Source organism: Papio anubis, unplaced genomic scaffold (assembly GCF_008728515.1).
Source record: "Papio anubis isolate 15944 unplaced genomic scaffold, Panubis1.0 scaffold2412, whole genome shotgun sequence".
NCBI lineage: Eukaryota > Metazoa > Chordata > Mammalia > Primates > Cercopithecidae > Papio > Papio anubis.
Window position 1 is genome coordinate 1 of NW_022162472.1, and position 5,584 is coordinate 5,584.

At 45.7% G+C, this 5,584-nt stretch overlaps 1 pseudogene; it reads left to right on the forward strand.

Moving 5' to 3' along the window:
• The first annotated feature begins 7 nt into the window (after nt 1-7).
• LOC116272880 lies at nt 8-2,717 on the forward strand (annotated as a pseudogene).
• The last annotated feature ends 2,867 nt before the right edge of the window (nt 2,718-5,584 follow it).

Below are 5,584 nucleotides of genomic sequence, written 5' to 3' on the forward strand. Positions count from 1 at the left end.
CCTTTTCTGACCTGGACTTGCCTCACCAGCAGAAGATGTCATCTGCTCTTTGGGGCCAGTAGAAATGTAGGTGCATTGGTTCCAGTCCTCAGCAAATGGTGCCTCCCACCAAAGCTGTCCAGCCTGGCTTCCCAGAAAGCCCTATGGAATTTGGGGTATACTTTTAGTCACAACAGAGAATATTCTTGTGCCTTTCCTTGTCTGGATTCAAAGAAGCAGAACCGCATATTCTGGTCACTCTCTGTTCTTATTTGATATCTGTATCCCAACAGCATCTGTGTAATTCAGCCTCCAGGAGTCCTTTGGGCCATGCCTCTTCCAACTCTTTACCTCTTACATGTCTATATTTTCTTTTCAGGAGATATTTGCTCAGAAGAGAATCAAATAGTTTCCTCTTATGCTGCTAAACTCGGTTTTGAGGTTGAACAAGATTACACAAATCATCAGTTTCTGGGGCCTGAAGGAAATGTGGATGTTGAGTTGATTGATAAGAGCACAAACACATACAGGTAAGAACGGAAGATGCTGATGATTTGAAAACCGCTCTGATATAAAGGAAGTGTGTAGGCCAGGTGTGGTGACTCAGCACTTTGGGAGGCCAAAAGGAGGGCGGATCACAAGGTCAGGAGTTCAATACCAGCATGGCCAACATGATGAAACCCTGTCTCTACTAAAAATACAAAAATTAGCCAGGCGTGGTGGCACCCGCCTATAGTCCCAGCTAATTAGGAGGGTGAGAAAGGAGAATCGCTTGAACCCAGGAGTCAGAGGTTGCAGTGAGATGAGACCTCACCACTGCACTGCAGCAGGTGACAGAGCGAGAATTCATCTCAAAAATAATTAAATAAATATAAAAATAAAAATGGAAGCGTATCGGCTCCGTCCCTTATGATAGCTAAAATTTCATCAATAATATGTTTATTCCTTATGCTGCAAAATTGGTATTTTAATGTCAACATATATAGAATGCAGAGAAATTGGGGCCCAGAGAGGTTAATGAACTCTCCAGCGTTTTCTTTTTTTTTTTTTTTTTTTTTGAGACGGAGTCTTGCTCTGTCCCCCTGGCTGGAGTGCAGTGGCACGATCTCGGCTCACTGCAAGCTCCGCCTCCCGGGTTCCTGCCATTCTCCTGCCTCAGCCTCCCAAGTAGCTGGGACTACAGGCACCTGCCACCGTGCCCGGCTAATTTTTTCTATTTTTAGTAGAGACGGGGTTTCACCATGGTCTCGATCTCCTGACCTTGTGATCCGCCCGCCTCGGCCTCCCAAAGTGCTGGGATTACAGGCGTGAGCCACCGCGCCCGGCCTCCAGCGTTTTCTAATGTAGTGAAAGTTGCAGATGGGTCTTGAACTTGCCTCACTTCAAATCCCACCTCCCTCTGCACATTGCTGCTTAAATCCAAGTCCTGGTGTTCTCCCATCATGACATCACTCTGGCTCCTTTCAGCCTTCGGTTCCCCACTGCTGGCTGGTATCTGTGGTCAGCCACCGGCCTCGGCTTCGTGGTAAGGGATCGCGGTCCGCGGTGACGATTGCGTTTGGTTCCTGGAGTCAGCACCTGGCCCTGGACCTGCAGCACCATGAACAGTGGCTGGTGGCCCGGCCTTGTTTGCCGTCACTGCAGAGCCAGAGGCTGTGGCCGTCCACCTCCCCACTTCATCTCCCTCCAAGGTAATGCGGGGTGGCCCGGGAGGCTGTGGAGGCTGCGAGGCGTGCTGTCTCACTGCTGTGCGGTTCTCCTGCGGCAGGTGAGGTGGGCGTCTCCCTGGTTCCTAAGTGGCCCATTTAGAGGATGAGGATGGTCCTGGAGCAGCCAAGCCGGGTGGAGCCTTTCTATGCTGTCCTGGACAGCCCAGCTTCTCCCTGATGGGCATCCTGCTGCTTGGTCGCCAGGGGGGACTGTACTCTCCATCCCCCATCCTCCAACACGTTGCTCTATTTTCCCCCACCCAGACATTAAGTTCCACTTGTACCTTGTCTAGCGACGCCTTGCTGGCCGAAGGTAAGCTAGTGATTTAGGGAGACCAGAAGATGACAATGATATTTCCAGGTTATCCCTCGGCCCCTCCAGTGGAACAGAAGGGCAGAGCACAGTTTTCATGGAGAGAACATGGATCCACTCTCCCGAGGGTCACCTATAGGTGCTGAATATTGAGCCATATGCAAGAATCCCGTCGAAATTCAGGGTCTACTGAGAAGGGACCTTCCTCTTCTGGCTCTCAAGGAGGAGATGGTTAGAAGAAGTAATAGCAGAGATTCTCTCACCACATTTCATTTTATTTTATTTTGTTTCTGAGACAGGGTCTTGCTCTGTCACCCAAGCTGGAATGCAGTGGCACAATCTCAGCTCACTACAACCTCCGCCTCCTGGGTTCAAGCAATTCTCCTGTCTCAACCTCCCGAGTAGCTGGAATTACAGGCACGCGCCACGACGCCCAGCTAATTTTTTGTATCTTTAGTCAGGACAGGTTTCACTATATGGGCCAGGCTGGTCTTGAACTCCTGACCTTAAGTGATCCTCCTGCCGCAGCCTCCCAAAATGCTGAGATTACAGTCACAAGCCACCGTGCCCGGCCTCTCACCAAATTTTAGACGGATAATATCTGAATGAGAATCTCACACTTGCTCACATCTCTGGGGTAACTCCTTCCATTCAGTGGCATCTCCCTCTAGCGCCTTTACAAAAGGCTGATGGTCCCACACCCTCTCTTAGGTTAGGGATGAAGATATTCTGCTTTCTGCAGCTCCATAGCTGCTGTGTTTGTGAATAAAATGCTGCTTCTGTGCCTCCAGCCTTGGTGGGAAGATTATGCCAGGAAGATTTCATTAAACTTTACTGTCTTGGCGCCTCACACCTTTGCATCCGAAGCACAAAAGGCAGGAGCATGCAGGAGTATTTAAGGTGGTAATTCTGGGTAATTTAAATACAAGAGAAAATTGACGGATCTCACCTGTAATCCCAGCACTTTGGGAGGCCCAGGTGGGAGGATCACCTGAGGTCAGGAGTTTGAGACCAGCCTGGCCAACATGGTGAAACCCCATCTCTACTAAAAATACAAAAATTAGTCAGGCATGGTGGCGTCTGTGGTTGGCAGGGTTTTTTAAGCAGTTTGAAAATAGAACTCCATTCTCTCCTGGGTTAGTACGGTTCCTGCTGAGATGTCTACTGTTAATCGAATGGAGTTTCCTTTCTAGGTGACTAGATGCTTTTCTCTTGCTGATTTTCAGATATTTCCCTTCACTTGGTGTTAGACAGTCTGATGGCTCCATATCGTGGTGAAGTTCATGTTGCAGGGTATTTTACTGGTGATGATTTGGGCCTCCTGTATTCAGATCTTTCAATATCTTGCTAGGCTAAGAAAATGTTTGCCAATTATTTTCTTAGATTCTAAATTTTTCCCTTTTTCTTCTCCCTTGGAAATACTGATGATTCATAAGTTTCATTGCTTTATGTAGCCGCATACTTCTTTTTTATTTAGTATTTTATTTTAGCCTGACTGGGTTAATTAAAAAGACTTCAGGTTCTCTCCTCTGCTTGGTCTAGTCTATGATTAAAGCTTTCCACTGTATTTTGTAATTTTTTCAATGAATCTTTCATCTCTAGATGTTAATTTTTTTAAGATATCTGTCTCCTTGGTAAATCTCTAGTTCACATCCTGAATGAATTTTCAGATATTTTTGTATTGGCTTTCAGATTTATCTTGCATCTCTTCTTGAGCTTCTTTAAGTTCAATCTTTTGAATTATTTATCTGGCACTTTACAAATTTCATTTTGATTAGGATCCATTGGTAGAGAATTACTGTGTTCCTCTGGGGGTGTCATAACACCTTGATCTTTTTTTTTTTTTTTTTTTTTTTTTTTGAGACGGAGTCTCGCTCTGTCGCCCAGGTTAGAGTGCCGTGGCCAGATCTCGGCTCACTGCAAGCTCCGCCTCCCGGGTTTACACCATTCTCCTGCCTCAGCCTTCCGTGTAGCTGGGACTACAGGCGCCTGCCACCTCGCCCGACTAGTTTTTTTGTATTTTTTTAGTAGAGACGGGGTTTCACTGTGTTAGCCAGAATGGTCTCAATCTCCTGACTGGTGATCCACCCGTCTTGGCCTCCCAAAGTGCTGGGATTACAGGCTTGAGCCACCGCACCCAGCCCACCCTGATCTTTCATACATCCATTACTATAATGCTGTGTCCCCACCCAAATCTCATTTTGAATTGTAGCTCCCATGATTCCCACATGTTGTGGGAGGTGATTGAATCATGAGGGCAGGTTTTTCCTGTGCTCTTCTCGTGATAGCAAATAAGTCTCACGAGATCTGATGGTTTTATTTATTTATTTATTTTTTATTTTTATTTTTTTTTTGAGACAGAGTCTTGCTCTGTCACCCAGCCTGGAGTGCAGTGGCCGGATCTCAGCTCACTGCAAGCTCCGCCTCCCGGGTTTACACCATTCTCCTGCCTCAGCCTCCTGTGTAGCTGGGACTACAGGCGCCCACCACCTCGACCAGCTAGTGGTTTTTTTTGTAATTTTTTAGTAGAGACGGGGGTTTCACCGTGTTAGCCAGGCTGGTCTCGATCTCCTGACCTTGTGATCCACCCGTCTCAGACTCCCAAAGTGCTGGGATTACAGGCTTGAGCCACTGCGCCCGGCCGATCCGATGGTTTTATAAAGGAGAGTTTCCTGCAAAGGATCTCTCTTGCCTGCTGCCATGTAAGATGTGACTTTGCTCCTCCTTTGCCTTCCACCATGATTGTGAGACCTCCCCAGCCACGTGGAACTGTGAGTCAATTCAATTTCTTTCATTTGTGAATTACCCAGTCTTGGGCAGTCCTTTATAGCAGTGTGAGAATGGACTAATACATGTATTCAACAAATATTTATTGTGTACTTTATATATTCCAGGTGCTATTTTAGGGGATGGGGATGCATCAGTGAAGAAATAGAGAAAAACATGACAACCTAAGATGTTACATGGAATGTTCATGCTATGGGAAAAATATATGTGTGTATAGTAAAACTCTAAAAAATAAAGAATGCTGTTCTATTCCTTGAAAATAAGTACAGCAGTATGTCTCTCAACCTCTGCAGAAATCGGTCCATAAAGATAACCCTGCCAATATTATACTGAAGTCTTTGGTTCTTATACTTCCAATCTGTTGTTGTTATAATTTACATTGAATATATCGGTTCATTTAAAATAATCATTTATCAGAGATGGCAGGATACATCATGTCTTTCCTCCGTCAGTTTCTTTTTATCCTTCTGGAGCTGGTTCTCTTTATAGGCATATGTGGGATGCCTCCTGGATAGGTCTCCACATCCCTTCTTTGCTTCATCCCCATCATGATTTCATCTCTTTGCACAATACAACTTGAATTTTTTTCTTTTATTTGATATTCCAGGCCCAGTTTAGGTTTCAGCTTTGCCTATCCTTTCTTTGTCAATATCACTGATATTTTTAAATTAATGTAATATGCATATAATGTATTGCTCTGTAATTTTCAGAGTGGGCACGCCCATGTATCCAGCACCAGAACAAGATATAGAACATCTCCAACTTCTCTGAGGCCCCCTTGAACCCTCTCCCAGTC